Source organism: Plecotus auritus (assembly GCF_963455305.1).
Source record: "Plecotus auritus genome assembly, chromosome: 1".
NCBI classification, from domain to species: Eukaryota; Metazoa; Chordata; class Mammalia; order Chiroptera; family Vespertilionidae; genus Plecotus; species Plecotus auritus.
In genome coordinates, this window is record NC_137770.1 from 88,823,534 (window position 1) to 88,847,169 (window position 23,636).

The window sequence follows — 23,636 nt, forward strand, 5'->3', positions numbered from 1 at the left end:
GAAGGTGCAAAGTGGATGATGCTTTAAAGCAGCCATGTGCTGTTACATGTCATTGGTTGACCTCACCTGTTTCTTTTTTAATGCAAAGTCAAAACGTAAAACATTTAATCAAAGTGCCTGAAGTGAATTCAAACTTTTTCCTTTTCTTTTTCCTCCCTTCTACTTATTATTCTTTTCTCCACAATCATTTAGAATACTGTATTTGGGAATAAGATAAGAAAGTATCAATTCTTGTCATTATATATCTACATATATATATATATATATATATATATATATATATATATATATGTACATATACACACATTTATGCATAAGTTCATCTGTATTTCATATTCATTTTACATACACACACACACACACACACACTTATTCTGAAAAAACAGAAGCATGTTATTTTAGCAAAAAAGAGTGCCATAAAGTGAATTGAGCCTAGTTAAGAAAACTGGACATTAGTTATTTTTATATTTTAAGTGAAGACCTAGTTAGGAATGATAGGGGAGAAGCTACTCCTAGGGCAATAAATAAAAAGTACAAGTATGTTATAAGTGTTCTGTTTCTTCCAGTGTTCTATGTAATTATTGATGAGTCAGTATTCATACCATATTAGTATAGTTTACCAATAAGCTCATTGAAAAGATTAGACAGAACTGTATACTTCTTAAGGCCATAGGCATTCAAAGTAGTCAAAAGTAGTTTTGACTCCTGGCTCTACCATTGGGCAATGCAACTAGTAAATAGTGTAGATTTAGGTCTTGACGCCTGATAGTGTAAGTTCTCCAACTCACCCCTTTAAGATTTTGGCTCAAATATGTTCTTTTTTAAATACACATAAATGGAAATCACCTTGTCAATTTTCACAAGTAATTCCTGGTAGAATATTTTATTTAGGTTGCATTAAGTATATGGATCAATTTGAAGAAAATTAAGATCTTAGAGTCATTTAATAAGTAACATATCCCTTTACTTTTTAAATTTAATTTCCCATTACAATGTTCAGAGGTTTTATTCATAGAGCACTTACATATCTTCCATTAGATTTATTCAGAGGAATTTTATGTGACTTTTTTTTATTGCAAGAGTCCTTTTAATCTTTATTATTAATAATTCTAACAGCATATGTTTCTTTGAAAATTTCTGCATATGAGAATCATGACATCTTTTAATAGTTACCTTATTATTTCTAAACTTTTCACATTTCATTTTGTTTAGTTGCCTAAAGGAAATGTTGACTAAAAAAAAAAAGTGAATAATCTCTACTTTTACACACCAATTAGGAAAACTTTCAATATTTCACCACAAATAAAGTGCTAGTTTCTTTTTGAATTTCTTTTTAGATATCATTGTTAGATTAAGTAAATCCCTCTCCTAAGATTGCTGAGAGGATTTTGTTATTGTTATTTAATCCCAAAAATATTTTAATTATCTCAAATGCTCCAAAGAAAATATGACTTTTCTTTTCTATATTAATGTGTTGAATTACAAGAATTGATTTTCAAATGTTATACCTATGCTTCTTTTTCCTAAGATAAATTTCACTTTGTTATGATATATTATCTTATTTGTACATCACTAGATTCAATATGCTAATATCCACTTATGATTTTTCATGTCACTTAAAGGGATAGTTCTTTTAATCTTCCTTTCTATGCTAATCTCATAAAATTAATTAGGACATTTTTACTCTTAGGAAAAAAATCTGTTCAAAATTAATATTCAGTTTGGAAAAATTCAATGAAGTAATCTGATCATAGAAGGACATCTGTGTGGCATGGTTTAAATTAAAGATGCAATTTATTTGACAGATTGAAGACTATTTAGATTTTTTATTCTTGTGTCACTTTTACTAATTTTGTTTTACAAGAAATTTGTTCATTTCGTCTACGTTGTAAAATATATTGATATAAATTGTTAATAATAACTTGTTTTAAATAGGTGTAGCATTTGTAACTATTTTTTTAAATTCCTGATAGTAGCAACTTACAAGTTTTATTTGCTTGATGAGTCTGGCTAGAGGTTTATCGATTTTACTAGGGGCCCAGTGAACAAATTTGTGCACCTTGAAAGGAACTTGGGCCAAGAGGCTGTGGCGGGCACAGGGGTGGGTCTTGGCCCATCCTCCACGCCCCCGCCAAGCCCAACCTTCGTGCCTTTGCCCGGCCCCACCCGCTGTGGCTCTCTAGTCCCCTGTCTGCCAGCAGCCCCACTTTCACCACTGCAGCTCTCACATGGTGATGGCGCAGGCCCTGCTCGCACCTGCTGATGGTGTGGAGCAATTGGGGCAGCAGCCAGCAGTGGGTGTGAGTGCGGCTGGTGCTGTCAGGGGCTGTGAGCTGTGGCTGCTGCCCCAATCATCCCTCAGGAGCAGGGGGAGGTGGAGAAGCCCTCAGGGCCAATCAGGGCCAGCAGCCGCCACTTTTACCTGCTGACAGCACCGAGTGTTCTGCATGCACCCTCTGGTGGTCAACTTCCATTCAGTTGTTTGGGTGTCCACCATTCGGTCTATTTGCATATTAGGGTTTTATATATATACTAGAGGCCTGGTGCATGAAATTCGTGCATGGCGGGGGGGTGTCCCTCAGCCCAGCCTGCACCCTCTCCAATCTGGGATCCCTCCAGGGATGTCCGATTGCCCGTTTAAGACCGATCCCGGTGGGATCGGGCCTAAACAGGCAGTTGGACATCCCTCTCACAATCCAGGACTGCTGGCTCCCAACTGCTCACCTGCCTGCCTTCCTGATTGCCCCTAAGCATTTCTGGCTGCCAGTCTGATCAACCTCTAACCACTCCCCTGCCAGCCTGATTGATGCCTAACTGTCCTCCCCTGCCAACCTGTTTTCCCCTAACTGCCCTCCCCTGCAGGCCTGGTCCCTCTCAACTGCCCTTCCTTGCTGGTCATCTTGTGGTGGCCATCTTGTGTTCAGATGGGGGCAGTATTTTTGACCACATGGGGGCAGCCATCTTGTGTGTTGGAGTGATGGTCAATCTGCATATTACTCTTTTATTAGATAGAATAGAGGTCTGGTGCATGGGTGGGGGCCAGCTGGTTTGCCCTGAAGGGTGTCCTGGATCAGGGTGGGGTTCCCTTGGGGCATGGGGTGGCCTGGGTGAGGGGCCGGTGGTGGTTTGCAGGCCAGCCATGCCCCCTGGCGACCCAAGTGGAGGACCTGGGATCTGGGGTTTATTTATCTTCTACAAATGAAACTTTGTAGTCTGGAGCGGAGCCAAGCCTTCTGCTTGCTCCGTGGCGGCAGCTATTTCTGTTTGGATTTATGTATCTTCTATAATTAAAAATTTGTAGCCTTAAGCAGAGGCCTGGGCACAAGGGTGTGCAGAAAGCTTGGCTTTCCTCCATTGCCAGGGAACCCCAAGCCTCCCTCCTGCTCTCTGTGGACTTAGCCATCTTGGTTGGGTTTATTTGCATATTTGCTCCTGATTGGCTGGTGGGTGTGGCTGGTGGGTATAGCGGAGTGATGGTTAATTTGCATGTTACTCTTTTATTAGAGAGGACTACAGGCCCAGTGCATGAAATTCGTGCATGGGGGGGGTGTACCTCAGCTCATCCTGCACTCTCCCCAATCTGGGACCCCTCGAGGGATGTCTGAGGGATGCCCGACTGCCAGGATCATGCCTAAATGGGCAATCAGACATCCCTCTCACAATCCAGGACTGGTGGCTCCCAACTGCTCACCTGCCTGCCTTCCTGATTGCCCCTAACCACTTCTGCCTGCCAGCCTGATCACCCCCTAACTACTCCCCTGCCAGCCTGATTGATGCCTAACTGCTCCCCTGCCAGCCTGGTTGCCCCTAACTGTCCTCCCCTGCCAGCCTGGTCACCCCTAACTGCCCTCCCCTGCAGGCCTGGTCCCTCCCAACTGTCCTCCCCTGCTGGCCATTTGTGGTGGCCATCTTGTGTCCACATGGGGGCAGCCATCTTTGGCCACATGGGGGCAGCCATCTTGTGTGTTGGAGTGATGGTCAATTTGCATATTACTCTTTTATTAGTTAGGATAGAGGCCTGGTGCACGGGTCGGGGCTGGCTGGTTTGCCCTGAAGGGTGTCCCGGATCAGGTGGGGGTTACCTTGGGGTGTGGGATGGCCTGGGTGAGGGGCCTGTGGTGGTTTGCAGGCCGGCCATGCCCCCTGGAGACCCAAGCGGAGGCCAGGGCCAGCTGGAATCAGGTATCTTAAATTTATTTATCTTCTATAATTGAAACTTTGTAGCCTTGAGTGGAGTCTAGGGCTGGCGGGAAGCTTGGCTTCCTCCATTGCCGGGGGCAACCCAAGCCTCTTGCTTGCTCCAGCTCTGTGGCCGGCACCACCTTGCTTGGGTTAATTTGTATACTCGCTCCTGATTGGATGGTGGGCATGGCTTGTGGGCATAGCGGAGGTACGGTCAATTTGCATGTTTTTACTTTTTTTAGATAGGACTTTTTAAAGAATTTGTTTTCTACAGTTGTTGAATACAATTCATTATAAATGTCACTTTTCAATTTGATTGATTCTTTTAAGCTTTATTTTCTTTTTTCTTTTTTCTTTTTTAATCATTATTGTTGAGAGCATTACATTTGTTCCTTTTTCCCCCATTGACCCCTTCTAACCTGCCCCTCCCCCTACGCCTTCACCACACTATTGTCTATGTGCATGGATTATGCATAAATGCATACAAGTTCTTTGGTTGATCTCTTCCCACCCACCCACATCTGCCTTCCCTCTGAAATTCCACACTCTGTTCTATGCTTCTATATTTCTGGATCTATTTGTTCATAGGTTTATTTTGTTCATTAGATTCCACTTATCAGTGAGATCTTGCAATAGTTACCTTTCTCTGACTGGCTTATTTTGCTTAGCATAATACAAGACTTGCTTTCTATATCTTTTTATTTATTCTTTATTTTTGCTATATACACACATGTTATTTCAAATAAACGTTGAATTGTTATATTTTTCTAATGAATTAATGTGTTATGATTATGAAATATATCTGTCATTCAATAGTAATTATGCTTGAAGTCTGTTTTGTCTGAGAAGTTGGAGGGCTATACTGAAGTTTCTTAGAGTGCAAAATAGAAATATAATGTATACATTTATATCTCCTACATGTCTCTCAAGCATTTATAATTGGTATGCTTTTCTTTTCATTTATCAAATTTAAAGGTGTTTTTTTTTATCACAACTAACATATCGTTAAAATACTATTTTAAATATTTATTTTGGCATCAGGTTAGCCCGCTTAAAAATGTAGTTGTACTATATTTCAAAAATATATAATATTTTGCTCTCCTATTTAAAACCATCCTTGAAATCTATTACCCCTGAAATAAAATCAAGATCAGTAGCAGAACCTCCAGGACTTTCAACATCTAGCTACTCTGCTTCTACCACGACCCTATTTTAACACTTCACTCCAACTACAACACATGAAATGCACTATGATCCATTTGGTCTCCAAGTAGTCAGTTATTATGTATAATGGGACTGACCCTTCCTATACCAGCCAACCTGCTTGGTAAATTACTACTTATGTTTAGGTATAAACTTCTTTAAAGACTGTTTGACTCTTCCCCATATCTAACTTCACCCTTTTCTCAATGAAGTTGACAACTTTTTCTCTCCTCTCCATTTAGCACTTTCCCCCTACTTCTATTATAGCTCTTATAATAAAATACAACAGTTCTTTATTTACATGTCTGCATTTCAAACTACACCACACCACTCAAGGGAAAAACAGTATATATTTTTGGTTTAATATTTGAGTGATATGCATCTAGAAGAGATCCTGGAACTCTAAAAATATTTTTAACTGATTAAGAGAGAGATCCCCCCTTATATTTTACCAATAAGGCTCATTAAAAAGATTAGACAAAACTGGATACTTCTTAAGGCCATAGCCACTCAAGATAGATAAAAGTAATTCTGATTCCTGGCTTTACTATTAGGCAATGTAAAATTGAGCTAGTAATTTAACCTTTTCTAGGCTCTGTTCTAGGCTCAATTAATCATCCCAAATTTCTTTATTAAAGCCCTAATCCCCAGTACTTCAGAATATGACTACATTTGAAGATGAGGTCTTGAAAAAGGTAATTAAGGTTAAACAAGGTCATTGGATGGTCCTAATCCAATATGACTAAATTCTTTATAAGAAGAAGAAATTAGAACACAGACATGCACAGAGGGAAGACCATGTGGAGACCAAGGGAAATGATGGCCATTTTCAAACCAAGGAGAAAAGCTTCAGAATGAAACTATTTCTGCTGATACTTAGGTCTTGACTTCTAACCTATGAAATTGTGAGAAAATAAATTTATGTTGCTTAGGCCACCCTGTCTGTGGTATTTGTCATGTCAGCACTAATAAATTACTGTAATCTCTTCTGAATTTGATGATGGTTCAATGGGATTAAATGTGTGTAACACTTTTGCAAAGTTTTAGCATATGGCATATAACTCAATGGTTAAATAAGAAGTCTTCTGAATTTTAATACTAGTCATCTTTTTTTTCTTTTTTAGCATCTCTATCATTTTTAAGTAAACATTTAATTTTAGAACAATTTTTTACTTACAGGATTATTGCAAAGATAAAACAAATCATTTTAATATTCCTCACCCCACCCCAGTTTCCACTATTACCAAAATCTTTTTATTCATATTCCTTTAAAAAATTTATTGTTGAAAGTATTACATAGGTTCTCCTTTTTCCCCCATTAACCTCATCCAGCCTGCTCCTGTCCTTCCTCGTCCGCTCCAGCCCTCACCACCCCATTGTCTGTGTCCACGGGTTATGCATACATTCATACAAGTTCATTGGTTGATCTCTTCCTACCCTCCCTCCCCTGCCTTCCCTCTGAGGTTTAACAGTCTGTTCATGCTTCTATGACACTGGGTCTATTTTTGATCATCAGTTTATTTGGTTCATTAGATTCCATATATAAATGAGATCATGTAATACTTATCTTTCTCTGACTGGCTTATTTCGCTCAGCCTAATTACTCTCCACGTCTATCTATGCTGTTGCAAATGGTAAGAATTCTTTTTTTATTGCTGTGTAGTATTCCATTGCATAAATGTACCATAGTTTTTTTAATTCACTCATCTGCTGATGGGCACTTAGGCTATTTCCAAGTCTTAGGTATTATAAATTGCACTGCTATGAACATAGGAGTGCATATATTCTTCTGATGAGTGTTTCATGTTTCTTAGGATATATTCCTAGAAGTGGGATGACTGGGCCAAATGGAAGTTCCATTTTTTATTTTTTTGAGGAAACTCCATACTGTTTTATTACTATAATATTTGATATAATCAGTGACAGTATAAATGCATTATTTATTAAAGTGTACTTTTTAATATACCTAAAATATCTATGTTATAATTTTACCTGTACTGTTTTACATATATCATATTAGAGCTGAATGGCTCTTAAAGGCCATTTACCCCATCTCTACCTTGAGCAAAAAGAAGTCAGTAGTACACATAGATAAATTAATTTTTATGTGTAAAATATGTATGTTTGAGTAGAGACAAAACTGTCCTGATTCAAAGGACAGAATTATTTTCTTATTCCTGGTAGTAAGAAATGGTTAAATTGTTTAAACTGGTTAAATGGTTAAACAAACTACCTGCTCTGTCTTTTGGATAATTAATTGATTATTTAACTTACTGTGAAAATCCTACTTTTATCATTTTATATTTAACTAGAGGCCCAGTGCATGAAATCCGTGCATTGGGGGGGGGGGAATCCCTTCAGCCTAGCCTGCACCTTCTCAAATCGGGGAACCCTTGGGGGATGTCTGACTGCCAGTTTAGGCCCGGTCCCTGTGGGATTGGGCCTAAACCAGCAGTTGAACATCCCTCTCACAATCCTGGACCGCTAGCTCCTAATTGCTCACCTGCCTGCCTGCCTCGTTGCCTCTAACTGCCCCACACCCCCTGCTGGCCTGATCACCCCTGACTGCCTCTGCATGCTGGCCTGATCTCCTCTAAATGCCCCCCTGCCAGCCTGGTCATCCCTAACAGCCCCCTGCTGCTGGCCAGGTCACCCCTAGCTGCCCCTTCCCTGCCAGCCTGGTCGCTCCTAACTGCCCTCCCCCTGCTGGCCTGATCACCCCTTACTGCCCCCCCTGCAGCCTGGTCACCCCCAACTGCCCCCCTGCTGGCCTGGTCACCCCTCACGGCTTCCCCACTGGCCTGGTTGCCCCACGCAGACTGCTGTTCAGTTGTTTGGTCATCCCTCACTAACACCCCTGCCAGCCTGGTCACCCCACGCAGCCTGCTTGTTCAGTCATTTGGTCGTCCCTCACTAACTCCCCTCCTGGCCTGGTCATAGGCAGCCATCTTGTGAGGGTATGATGGTCAATTTGCATATTACCTCTTTATTATATAGGATATTTGTTTAATAGTAAAATCTGACTAGCATTCTTTTATTTGTCCCCTTTCCTCAAAAAGCTGAATTATGCTCTACATGCTTATCTACAGAAGCCACTGTTCACCTTTTCCACCAAGCCATCTTCTGGTTTTCCATCAATTCCCACATTAAATGTAGAAAACAAAAACTCCAATAGTATGCTAAAACTCTGTTTCTTCTTTCTGAGCTCTGAATCTTGGAGTTTTTCTTAGTCTCTGTTTACAACTTTCTTCTCTTAGCATCCCTCTGTTCTCTACCACCTAATTATCATCACTATTCCTTATGACCCCCCTTTCTTGCCCCAGTGTCAAATTTAATGTCATCATTAGGTGACAGGTTATTGTCACCAAATTAATAAGCAGCAGCAACATCTTTTTCTGAGTACATCAGAGTATTTATTTCCCTGATGGTTTGGCTTCTATCTTGTAAAGACTTTTAAGTTTAGCATACATTTTAGAGCAACACCCTTTTGAAAGTTTAGAAATAGAACATTTACACAATTGTTGATCAGTAATAGCTACATAGCTATGGCATCCATTTTCAATATTGCCTGTGGTCTTCCCCCATCCCTCCTTACAGATGATTTTGTTGTTGTTGTTGTTGTTATATAAGTGAGATTATATTAAAATAAATAGGTACCAAGAAAGTTAATAAATTTATTTATATAGGTAATACCCAATTCCTTTGAGTCAATGAATCATTAGAGGATATATATGTGTGTGTATATATATATATATATATATATATATATATATATATATATTTTCCCATTTATTCCCAGCTTCCACTTGTAAGCAACTATGAGAATTAAGTTGAGGCCTGGAATGTTTATTCAGAAAAAGCTTTTCAAATGATTCAATGATAGTCATGTTTGTTGACCACTAGTTTAGGGACAACTATTGTATTCAAGTGTAAAGTAACCTTTCCATTATCTACAGAATGTGTATATTCCAGTACCCACTCAAGATTTCTGTGAAGATCTTTATATTTTCACACTCACCTCTGGTTCCAAGGTCTGTCTTGTGCTGAAATAATCCAAGATAGGGATATTTTATCATCCTACATGTATCTGTCGCTTCCTTTCTGTGTAACACAGATGTGCAGTGGAATCTTACCCCTTCTTTCATAAACACATGCATGCACATGCACACACACAGACATACAGAGAAGACATTTATCCATTAAACTTTACTGAATATCTACATTTATAAGAAATATTTATAACAAATAACTTAAAATGAATATTTGACAGTTTTCTTTCAAAGAAACCATTAATTTTCCTCATCTATTTTGTAGTCCAGGCTCTAATCTTCTGTCAATTGTTAGCTGCTTTTCTATTCCTCTGCCAATCTTCCTTCACAGAAAACAACAACAACAACAACAAAAAAAACTTCCTGTTTTATTTGTTTGTAAAATTACAATGTTTTCGAAGATTGTGTCCTATAAGAGCCTTTGCCCTCAGACTGAAGGGTCCTGGATTCAACTCCTGTCAAGGACATGTACCTCATACCTCGGTTGCAGGCTGATCCCCAGCCCTGGCCGGGGTGCCTGTGGGAGGCAACCAATCGATGTGTTTCTCTCACATTGATGTTTCTCTCTCTCTACCTCTCCCCTCCCTTCCACTCTCTCTAAAAATCAATAGGAAAATATCCTTGGGTGGGGATTAACAAAAAATGTGTCCTATAAAATGTATATATTTGGTTGACATTTTTTTTTTCAGATCAGGCATATTAGAGAATCTGTTCAGTGATAGCTGTGAAAGAGCTTACTAGTTTTGCATGTCAAAGACTTTTACGTACGTATTCTTTTTTAACCCTCATGAAAACACTAAGTTAAGTGTGCTTTCTCATTGTAACAGATGAGGAAATTGAGGTATCCATAGCTCAAACAACTAGAGCCAGGATCACAAGTTTTGTTAAAAAGTGCAAGAGCAGGAATTTGAACCAAAATACAGCTCCAAAACCTGGACTATTTTTAAATATATTTTTATTGATTTCAGAGAGGAAGGGAGAGGGAGAGGGAAATAGAAACATCAATGATAAAAGCGAATAATTGCTCGGCTGCCTCCTGCAAGCCCTCTACTGGGAATCGAGCCTGCAAGCTGGGCATGTGTCCTTGACCAGAATCAAACCCGGGATCCTTCAGCCCACAGGCCAGCGCTCTATCCACTGAGCCAAACCAGTGTGGGCTCTTTTTTTAAAAATATTTTTTCCTAGACTATTTTCATATCTACACTTCACTTCATTAGTTAGAGCTTTAAAGTGGTTCTGATGCTACTTTCTGTCACTCATTATGCTCCAGCCTACTGAGCAGCAGAATAGACAGAGCAGCACATTTCCCAGGAAAGCTGCAGCATCTGGCGTGTAGCAGGAATACCAGGTGACACAGGTAATGGTGACCACCACATGAGTATCGGTTGCCATTTTGACAGATGTACCAGCTACTGCTATTATCTACAAGGTTAGATAGTGGAGCTGTAATTATGAACAAGACAAAACTTTTTATCTCATTACAATTGCCTAGACCAGCCGTGGGCAAACTACGGCCCGCAGGCCGGATCCGGTCCGTTCGGCTGTTCTATCCGGCCCGCAGAGCCGAAAGAGCGGAGGGTTCTCTTGCTCTCCCCTCCGCTCCTTTACTTTGAATTTATATTAGTTCACACAAACACTCCATCCATGCTTTTGTTCCGGCCCTCTGGTCCAGTTTAAGAACCCATTGTGGCCCTCGAGTCAAAAAGTTTGCCCACCCCTGGCCTAGACTCTTGATTCCAATAATTACAGGCTGTTGTTCCTTGTGATTAAGCCCCTAGACTCTATCATGTGGTTACTGTATGCCATTGGGAATTAGAACTTTTACAATTATAACAACACGGTTTCTCTTTGCAAAGACCAACTCTTTGTGTTAGACTTTCTTTGTATATAACTGATCCAATAATGTGATTTGTACTCTGTGATTTTTAGCAACAACCCTAACACAGATGAATATGCTTCAGCCCAACAAATGTACCATTTTAGAAAGGTCTGAAGAAATTTTACTTCTTTATATTATTAAAACTTTTAAAAAGAGTCAAGTTTAACTGACTATTTTGCCTTATATTCAATTTGTCCTGAAGCTGGTGAATATTATAAGGCAAATTCATAAGCAGTTAGTTTGCTAACATGTAAGCCAACAAAATTAGGAATACTAAGGGTATTTTCCTTATGTAAATAGTGACTCCAAAATAAGTATTTTTAGAAATAATTTTTAATTGCAAGTATGAATATGAACTGTCTACATGGAAACAGTATTTTATAATAACAAAATGAAATACACTTCTGAAGCATTTTCCTTTTGTTGCAGTCATATTTTCTCTGAATTTTTCAAAACCAACTGTCATAGTTTGGAAAAGAGAGAGATGTTTTTGTGTTATACATGATGATCACACTAAGTAAGCAATCTGATAAGGCACAAGGGCTTCAGTCTCTGCACCAACACAGAGCAATACAGGCTCAGCACAATGTCTGACATTCAATAAAACCTGAGTAATTGGTAACTTTTGTTACTGAATATTTGACCACATATATATTACTTGTTTTTTATGAGAATCTAGAACTAAGAAAACTCCTTATCTTTAACAAAGAAATCATAAAACAATAAAATTCTAGGCTTAGAAATTCAATTACTTTATGTTCAGATTTTGTTCCTTTCATCATCTACTGAGGTATTGATTTAGAGAATTTAACCCCCAAAATTAGGCATATGATTTTTCTACATCTTGCACTGTAAAATTGGGTAACTGTTCACACTGAACTATTTCCTTCAGAGTTTCTTACAGGTTAGTGAATTTTAGGTTATTACCCCAATGACACAGATTAAATTCCAAAGAACAGTAAGGTGTTTTCACACATACACGGATTCAGCACTCATCTTTCAGGTAGTCTCTTCTTCTCAAATCCCGGCCATGGAGCAGACATTTTCATTATAACTCTGTAGCCATTTGAGGAATTTCACTTATATTTAACAGGCAGACATAGAATTTTATATTTTTGCTAACAAAAGCAAGATAGGAAATGGTCTTTGGAATGGGTGGCAGTTGACAGCTTCTGCAAACAGGCACGGTGATTCTGCAGCTGTGACAAGGCTTAACGCTGCAGCTCCATAGACTTACGCTGGCTGGGGGCCAACCTGCCCGTTAAAATTCAAAGAACCCATCTGGATAAAGCTCCCCTGAAACTGACCTGAATGGAGATCACAGACTGGCAAGTCCTTCCGATTCTAGGTATTATGCATCTTTTATTAAAAAACAGGCCATGGCATTGGTAAAAGAAAAATATTGTATTATCTGTATAGACAGATTTCCCCTCTATTGCAATCTATGTATAGGAAAAGATGGGAATCAAAATAAAATAAGAAAAAAAATCCATAAAGACCTTTTATGTCTTGAACATAGATTATATTTATTTTATGCTTATGTTTATGGAAATAATTTTTCCAAAGATTCTCATTTAAATTAGGGATTTAAAGAGCATTGTGTTAGGAAATGGGATGCTTATATGAATAAAAATGAATATTTTATAGCTCAGACAGTACTCTTCATAGATAATTATCAGCTTGAGGGAGACATTAGGTGAAAAGTTAGGAAACACAATTATGTAAAGCTTTTTGTTTAATAGCAAAGTAATTAACTTTTGGTGTGTTTTGTTCCTCTGCCTTTAAGAAATGCAAGGAGAAGTTTCAGAAGGTTTCTTGAGCAAAGCCTTTGAGAGCTACTGGTGGGAAGGGGAGTATAGCTCTCCAATCTTTACAAGCCACTTCAGCCTGCCTGCAAGCAACATGTGAGTTTCCTAGGCTCCATAAATCATGCCCTGAGAGCCCCATTAATGACAGCATCAAGAACCAGGGCTCAGTTTTCTCACAAACAACCATACTTAGATGGCAGAATTCAGGATCATAGCAAGAGGTCTATTAGCTCTCATCTCAGAGATCAACAAAACTCATCCCATTTGCTATCTCTTCTCAGTCAAGATAGGCTAGGTTATATGGTAGTACAAAATCAATTCAAACTTCTTGCGGCTTATGTCGGTGGAGATGCATTTCTTACACTACATGGGCATTTTAAGTACAATGTGGCTTGCATCCAGGTTTTCTTACTGCTGGAACCTGGGCTGATGGAGCATGGTCAATCTGAAACATGGCAGGGTTTTGTGATAGAGGGAAAGGAAGAGAGGGTGAACTATAATCTTGCTCTGGAAGCTTTTGCTCAGAAGTGACATCTCACTTTTGCTTACATTTTATTGACTAACAGGTCACATGAAGCCCTAGTTAACATTTTCTAAATGGTATAAAAATACTTTAAGTTATTTTTTTCCTGGTTTAACATGTTTCTAGGCTAGTAATATATTCAGGTGTTGGAGAGAAACAAATACAAGTTATTTCCAGAGAATGAACAATTTTTAAGATCTAAAGTCTATCTATAAAAGTCAACTATATTCCTATAATTCAGTTATATATTATTAATAATAGAAAATTTAAAAATATTTTATTTAAATTAACATGACCTATGGAAATGAACTTAAGTCACACATTAGGAATATTATTTTAAAATATAGAAAGACATTGACGAAGATATAAACCCAGAGTAAAATTTATTTTCTTACTATGGAAGACTTAATACTGTAATCATTTTACCCCACAACTTTCTTTGGAGTCAAAATAATCTAAATTTAAATCTCAATAGGCTTATTTTGGGGATTTCAGAAGCTGATTCTAAAATTTATACAAAAATCCTCAAGGACCAAGAATAGACAAGACTTGCTTCTCTCTCTTGAGGAAAAACGAGTGTGGAGGACTTACCTAAATAGATATAAAACATTAGTATAAGGCTATAATAATTAAAGCAGTGTGCTTTTGAAGTAGAGCTAGCAAGATCAATGGAAAAGCTAGAAGATCCAGAAATTCATCCATAGTATTTTGACACATTTATTACTTTCTTAGGGTTGTTATAGCAAGGTGCCACAAACAGAAGTTTATTGTTGCATAATTCTGGAATCTAAAAGTCTAATCTCAAAATGTTGGCACACCTGTGCTCCTGTAGCGGAAACCCTTCTTAACTCTTCCTAGCTGCTTATGATCTGTTGGCAATATTTGGGGTTTCTTGACTTGTAAGAGCATTCCTCCAATTCTTTGGCTTCAAATAACATTCCCTCTGTGTGTGTCTCTGTGTCTTCACATGACCATCTTCATTAAGGCTACCTGTCATATTGGATTAAGGGCCATCCTACTCTAGTGTGACCACATCTTAACTAATTACATCTTCAATGACCCTATTTCTAAAGATCTGAAGTACTGGGGAACACAATTAAACCTATAACAACATTTAAATAATTCTTTAAATTTTTCTTAATACATTAAATGTGTTTAAGATTTATGGCTAGTGTGGATATCTAGTGCTGGGGGGTTTCTCAGCATCTAGAAGGGTTCAGGAATCTGGAGAAGGGCTGCGAGTAAATTAATAAAGAGACTAGACATGAAATATAAATTTGGAAGTCATTTTGGGGAGCCAGAGGAGACCAAGCTTCAGTAACCAAGTTCTCCAAATCTCTGGACCCCTAGCTTTTTATTAACACAAGTTGCCCTAAAGCAAAGCAGATATACATATCAAAGGTAAGGTTTGGTATACAGTAGGCATTGTCAGGTTGGGGGAACTGCCTTCAGCTGTTCCAGTAGCAGGCAGTAATATATGCAGATTTTCAGGTTTGGGGAAATGCTTTCAGCTATTCCAGCAGGCAATAATATGTATCTTCAGCCATGCTGAAGCCTCAAGGTCCACCAACCTTTTGATGAACATCTTGCATTTATGACCTGCTGGAATTAGCCCCCAGCAATCTAGTGAGTGCCCTTAATGTTTGAAAGTGAACATTTTTCAACTCTATTTATCCTATCTTCCTTCTATTAAGAGAAATCAGAAAGACATAGTATGTGTCTCAAACAACAAAAAAAGTGATTTTAAAAATTGCATACCAATTCATCACAGAAAATGGGGCCAAAGAGAAATGTTAAAGCACTGTTATACTACCATCTATATATATAAAACCCTAATATGCAAATAGACTGAACAGTGGAACAACTGAACAAGTGGTTGCTATGACATGTGCTGACCACCAGGGGGCACATGCGGAACATGGTGGGCATCAGCAGCAGGCAGCAGAGCACAGAACTTGGCGGTGTCGGCTGTGGCAGGATGGTGGAGCAAGTGAGCGGGGATGCCGGACCAAGGTGGGGCACCGATCGCTGTCATTGGGGTGAGCTTCTGGTGGTTACTGAAGATTCTTTACTCCCACCTGCCACAGTCCCACCTGGCCCTTGCGCCTGCTGCCAGCGCTGGCCCCACTCACACCCTAATCACTCGGTGCTGTCAGTGGATGCTAGTGGTGGCTACCAGCCCTGATCGCCCCTGAGGGCTTCTCCACCTCCCCCTGCTCCTGAAGGATGCTCGGGGGCAGCAGCCACCGCTCTCACCTGTTGCTGGCGCTGGTCCCAATCGCTCCGCACTGTCATCGGGTGCGAGTGGGGCCAGCGCCATCAGCGAATGGGAATGGAGGTGGTGGCAGGAGTGGGGCTGCTGGCTGGTGGGAGGGGCCAGGTGGGGGCACAGAGTATGGGCTGAGACCTGCCCCTGTGCTCATCACAGCCTCACAGCTCACAGTTCCTTTCAAGGTGCATGAATTCATACACTGGGCCCCTAGTTAAATAATAATTTGTCTCAATCTTCCATCTGCAAAAAAAGATATAAGCAGTTTGTTGTTTGCACAAAATTGAAATTTTACATGGAAGAAAAGTGGATTATTAAAGAGGTTATTTCAAAACTTTGGATATTAATCAATGTCATTATTCTTAGATGTTTTCTTAAAAAAAAAACACACAACAAGAATAATTTCAAAACAACAAAGAGCAACTAACCCCCTTTAGATAAGAACATATAATTAGAAGGAATGGAAGTATACAGTTAGGTGAAACTTTTACATATATATGACATGTTAGTAGTTTTACATTTAGTTTCAAATATATTTGAAAAAGAAAATTCACCACCCACTCATCCACCAACCCTACCCCAAATGAAATGAATTCTGATATTTCCTCACACTCTCACCTCCTAACTTCATCACTGCTACTTAATTGCATTGTATTTTCCTGTTTTTCTTTTATGCACATAATTATAATGCCATTTAATGCTTTGCAGATCAGGTATATCCATTGATTAAATGAATTTAGTTTTTTTATCACTAAATTTAGTAAGCAATCCTGTTGCCTACATTCAATCTTAGGAATCTTTAGCATCCTTCCTCCCCCCATTGGAATTGTCAATAATAGTATCTAAAAGTCATATGACATCAACCAACTTCTTTTTTTTCACTTTATTGAGAAATAATTGACATACATCAATGTATTAGTTTTAAGGCATACAGCATATATACATATATTGTGAAAGGATGAACACAATAGATTTAGCTAACCCCCATAATCTCATATAGATACAATAAAAAGAAAAATTAAGAAAAAATTATCTTTGTGGTGGGAATTCTTAGGATTTACTTTCTTTACAACTGTCCTATATATTATCAGCAGTGTTAACTATAGTTATCATGTTGTACATTATTACATACCTAGTACTTATTTATCTTATAACTGAAGTTTGTACCTGTTAACTGTCTTCCTCCAACTACCCCTTCTTCCATCTCTGCCTTCTATAACCACAATCTTTTTCTATAGTTTAGTTTTTTGTTGTTTGTTTGTATACTAGTATTTTAGAGTCCACATACAAGTGAAATTATACAGTACCTATCTTTCTCTGTTTGACTTATTTCATGTAGCGTAATGCTTCTAGGGTCTATCCATGTTGTCACAATAGTAGAATTTCCTAATTTTTTAAAATTTATCTTTTTAAAAATTTATTTTATTTTTGAGAGTATTATAGATGTCCCCCATCTCCCCTTTGCCCCCTCTATCTATCTTCCACCCCACCCCAGGCCTTCATCTATTGTCTGTGTCCATGGGCTATACACATCTATCTATCTATATATATATATATATAAAGAGCCAGGGTCCATAACATCCAAAATGACCGAAGTCTTGACCGAATGCCAAGCTGCACGTGCAGCAGGCTCGGGTGGGCATGGACTGGCAAGCAGGCTGAACTACTGACCTCTAGGAGAGAGAGAGAGAGAGACGGGGCTGATCACCAGCTGCTGTGGCTGCTGGCAAGGCCTGGAGAGAGAAGCAAGGTCTGATCCGCAGCCCCCATGGCAGTCCGTGCTGGGTCAGCACTTTGGAAGTCAGTCCTGCAGTCAGTGCTGAGTTGAAGTGCCTAGGGGGCTGCGAATCAGGCCTGGCAAAAGGCTCGGAGAGAGAAGCAGGGTCTGATCCGCAGCCTCCATGGCAGCTGTTGATCAGCTCTTGCCTCTCTTTCTCTCCAGGCCTCACCAGCAGCCATGGGGTGCCCAGAGATAGGCCCAGAGATGATGACTGGCATAGAAACCGACCAATCAGAACCTAATCTGGGTGAACTGCGAAGGCAGAACCTAAGGTGGGGTCTGAGGAGGGGTTTTAAGGGCAACAGCTGTTTGGTGTAAGGTGTAAGAAAGCGGTTCAATTTTTTAATAACCGGTTTGGCATTATAGTGCATATGGCTGGCTATCAGTCCAGATATAGGGATTATGTATTTTTGTCTGCCAAGAGCATCTCCTCCTGCTGGAAAAGGCTCCCTCCCACCCCCATTTAAGCAATCCTATCCTATATAATCTATCTATACTAATAAAAGGGTAATATGCTAATTAGACTGGGTCGACTGGCCATCTTCTGGACATCCAACTTCCTTCTGGACAAAGCCATGGTGGTGGGGGCCGAGGCAGAGGTAGTTAGGGGCAATCAGGCAGGCAGGGGAGGGCCATTGGGGGGCAAGATCAGGCCAGCAGGGGAGGGCAGTTAGGGGCAATCAGACAGGCAGGCAGAGGGGTTGGGGCAATCAGGCAGGCAGAGGCAGTTAGGGGCGATCAGGCAGGCAGGCAAGTGAGAGGTTCGGAGCCAGCGGTACCAGATTGCGAGAGGGATGTTCAACTGCCAGCAGTCGGACATCCCCCAAGGGGTCCCTGATTGGAGAGGATGCAGGCTGGGCTGAGGGAACCCCTTCCCCCCTGTGCATGAATTTTGTGCAATGGGTCACTGGTATGCTTATAAGTTCTTTGGTTAATCTGTTCCTGCCCTCCTTCTGCCTTCACTTTGAGATCTATAAGTCTGTATAATGTATCTTTATTGTTGCAAGTATTACAGCTGTCCCCCTTCCCCGCTATTGACTCCTTCCTCCCCACTTCCATCCCTTCCCTAGGCCTTCACCACACTATTGTCTGTGTCCATATGCTATAAATTCTTTGGTTAATCTCTCCCCACCCCACCCCTCCCTCTGAGAATCATCAGTCTGTTAGATGATTTCCTCATTTTTTTATTTACTGAATAATATTCCATTGTGTATATTTCAAGTTGTTTATCCATTCATCAACCAATGGACACTTAGGTTGGGTCCATGTCTTGGCTATTATAAATAATGTTGTTATGAACTTGGGGTGCCTTCCACTTACTTAAAACAACAGTAACAAAGTTAGCAGAGACTATGATTTGAAAACAGCATTTTTAACATCATTTTAAAAAATAGCCTTTCCTATTCCAGCTTGACTCTCTTTACTTTCTCTCAGGAGGATTTATGTTCTAATTACTTTATTTAAAGTATTTTAAAATAATATGCCTAAAAATTATTCAAAAATATACTAGTCTTCTTTCTTATTTAATGGGAAAATATTTCCACTGGTGAACTTATGCTTTGAAAAGCTATATTCTCTTAATGATTATAACTCTAACAATATGTTTTTGTTTTGTTTTGGTTTTGTTAATTCTCATCCGAGGATATTTTTTTCATTGATTTTTATTTATTTATTTGTTTTTTATTGTTTAAAGTATTACAAATAGTAGTACATATGTCTCCTTTTTTGTTTTCCAATTGACCTTCCCCCAGCTTCCCCACTGATTTTTAGAGAGCGTGGAAGGGAGGCGGAGAGACACACAGAAAGAAACATTGATGTGAGAGAGACACATTGATTGGTTGCCTTCTGCCTGAGCCCCAACTGGGACCAGGCGGGGGTTCAGCCTGCAACCCAGGCATGTGCCCTTGACCAGAAATGAACCCAGGACCCTTTAGTCCATAGGCCAACACTCTATCCATTGAGCCAAAGTGGCTAGGGCCAACAATATGTTTTTTATTTTTACCTATGGACGTTAATGTACTATATCTTTTAGGAATATTTTACAATCAATATTACATCTTTGTAATCACCTTGGTCAAAGTTCTTTAATTTTTCTTATTAATTATCTTATACTTAAAGATGATAATATTATGTTTGAATATGTTGTTTCTTGTTTATTGCTTTGTTTTTAAAATAGTCTAGTTCTACAGAATATTGAGAAAAAAACAACATTAGGAGAATTTCCCTGCATGTAGTCAGGATTCCTTGATGCATTCAGTTAGTATATATAAAAGATTTAGTGTTTGGTGGATCGTATTAGGTCTTGGGTAAGGTTTTTATGATAGAGATTGAAAGTATAGCCTATGAACCTGAGATGGTCATAGAACAAAGGGGGTAGGAATGCCGGATTAAATACATGACACTTAAATAAATTTGAATTTTAGATAAACAAGGAATAATATATATATATTAGCATATCTCATACATTTTTACCATACTATGTTTGATGAATATATGTAATATAATATGAAAATATTATTCATTTACAAATGTCTGACACAACTTCACTGAACAAGATGGGGAAAACTTGCTGACCTAAGTAACTTTGGAAATGAATAGAATGTCTAAGACTCAATGCAAAATAAAAAGCACTGTACTCTGGTTGGTCATTATTTTCCATGAGGATATCGGTTAACAGTTCTCACAATATACATATACACTGGAATTAAGTGAATGGATGGTGGATGGTGGGAGCCAGGTTTGTCACTATTGGAGTGCAAGACTACAAATGAGAGTAAAAGGCTAGAAATATCATTTTAATATGTATGAGTTGAAGACATCAGTATGAACTCATGTTCATCTTTTAATATATTTATAGGTACTTACAGATGGAAATATTTATAGACATGTTTATATACAGAGGGTGGTATACACAAATATATATCCCTACTTATTCATTAGTAATATATATCCCTTAGAAAGACACCCCATTAGCCACCATCACATTTACTTTTCAGATCTTGATTTCTAATACTGTTCTACAGCAACAGGAACCAGAATTCTTTGTAGAAATGGCTGATTCAGGAATTCTGGCAGAAAATATACAAAATCAGCCTGAAACATCTTGAAATGCCTGACTTAAGAAAGTGCTAAGCAGACACATACACACACACAATAAAAATAGGGGCATGTCAAAGGAACATAGGAGCTCACTCACTGAAAGAGCTCCCACTGATTAAAGCTGGAGCAGTTTTACAAACAAACAAAGGTGGTGTTAGATTATAGCCCAAAATATAAAACCAATATCTATAACTCCACACTCATATAAGTGACTGAATAAATAAACACACGAAGAAGTGATAATTCTCCCAAACAGAAAAGTTCCAGCATTGTTACAGTCCTTCAGGTTACAAGTTCAACATCAGTTTCACTGGATAAAATGCAAGGTGTACGAAGGGCAGCATTTTTTTTTTTTTTTTGAAGTACCAGTGATGAAACCTTTTCCTTGCCTTTGGCAGCTTTTAGAAGCTACCCACATAGCCAAGGTATGTGGATAGCTTCTAAGGGGCCTTAGCTCATGACCCCTCTCTTCATCGTCAAGCAAAACAACATTCTATCTCAATGACATTCTCCCACATTCACATCCTTTTTCTGACTCCACTCTACTTTTAAGGGCACTGGTAACTAATTGAACCAGATGGATAATACAAGAAATTCTTATTATTTTTAGGTTAATTAAGTAGCAACCTTAAATCCCTTTTACCATGTAAAAGGAGATCCTGGATTTAGGACATGGATATCTCTGGGAGGCTTCATTGTATCTATCACACCCTTCATGGAGTTGGAGCGTAACTCGGCACACTGTGATTGTGGTCTCTGCATAGTGACTTCCTTCCAAAGGGTACAATATGCAGAGAGGGATAAGAGAGTAATTTGCCTGTTGGAGAGACCCCATCCATATTTCCTCAGCCACATTATAAAGGTTATTGTCACCAATCATGTCATATTGACTGTATACATCCTTTATTTGATGTGATGAAAATGGCACCTTACCTCTGTGGTCTTTTTCCCCAAAGTACATAAGCTCAGATGAACCACACACACAAAAATGTGAGACAAATGCCAATTGAAGAACATTCTACAACATAGGCAATTAGTGCTTCTTAAAAATATCAAGGTCTAAAAATAAGGAGGGTCTGAGAAGCTGTCACAGCCGAGAAGAGGCCAAGGAAACACGATGAATGTCTGTAGTCTGTACCCTGGATGAGAGCCCGGGACAGAAAAGGGCCCTAGGGAAAATGAAGGAAATGTGAATGAAGTATGGACTTTAGTCAACAATGGCATGCATGATTACTTATAACAAATGAACCTTCTCATATGTAAGATGTTAATAATAGGGGCAATTTGGTGTGGGTATGTGAAAACTTCTTGTACTATCTTCACAAATTTTTCATATATCAAAAACTGTTGTAAAATGAAAGGTGTGTTTTTTTAAAGTGATACAGTCATTACTATTCTGCTGGGGGAGCCAAGAGAAGTGCCTAACCCAATTTAGAAAGCTTGTAAACATCACCTCCTCCCAGTGCAGTTACGGTAGCTTATGAAGAGAACATCAGTCTGGATGCTATTCCACATGGAATATTAACTCATGGATGGCATGTGGGAGCTAAACCAGGGCCGCAAAAGTAATGGCAAATGAGAAAGACTCATGAGACCAAGAGTTCTGTGAGAGAGTACTAAGTGAAAGACAGGAGGGTAGAAAGGACCTAAGGCATATGTAGGACCTGATGGTAAGGATTTTGAATTAAGTTTTGTCATAGAAGACAATGTATTTACAATGAAAATAAAAACAAAACTACAGCCTGCTTTGATGAGAGGCATATACTTCTGTTTAACCCATTGAGATTTTAGCTATTTCTGCTTGATTTGTCTTAAGGAAAGCATCTTCACCAAAGCAATGTGTCACTTGAGAAACTAGGTTTTCATTATTCATAATTGTTTATTTCCTTCATTATTAGTAATCACAGCCCCAGCGCAGCCAAACAGAGGTTGGGAAATAGCAGGCCTAGGGCTGAATGCATTTCAAAGCTTACAGGACTTACTGACTGCACATTCTATATAATAAAGAGGTAATATGCAAATTGACCCTCATGCCCTCACAAGATGGCCACCCCACATCATCACAAGATGGCCGCCCCCTACATTGTCACAAGATTGCAGGTTGGGGGTGACCAAACCTGCAGGGGAGGGCAGTTGGGGACGATCGGGCTGGCAGGGGAGGGCAGTTAGGGGCAATTGGGCTGGCAAAGGAGCGGTTAGGGCAGTGGTTCTCAACCTTTCTAAGGCCGCAACCCTTTAATACAGTTCCTCATGTTGTGGTGACCCCCAACCATAAAATTATTTTTGTTGCTACTTCATAACTGTAATTTTGCTACTGCTATGAATCTTAATGTAAATATCTGTGTTTTCCAGTGGTCTCTACAGCAGTGGTTTTCAACCTGTGGGCCGCGACCCACAGGTTGAGAACCACTAGCAGGGTCGCCTAAGACCACTGCTGTAGAGCCTAAGACCATTGGAAAACACAGATATTTACATTAAGATTCATAGCAGTAGCAAAATTACAGTTATGAAGTAGCAACAAAAATAATTTTATGGTTGGGGTCACCACAACATGAGGAACTGTATTAAAGGGTCGCAGCCTTAGAAAGGTTGAGAACCACTGGGTTAGGGGGTGATCAGGCTGGCAGGCAGAAGTGGGTTGGGGGCGATCAGGCAGGCAGGCAGGCAAGTGGTTAGGAATCAGCAGTCCCGGATTGTGAGGGTGCAGGCTGGGCTGAGGGACACCCCCCCACCCTGTGTATGAATTTCGTGCACCGGGCCACTAGTTTAAGAATAATTTCTATTAGGTGATATAAGGCCTGTCAGTTTACCACCCTTATTTGTTCTGTAATGCCATTGTAGTAA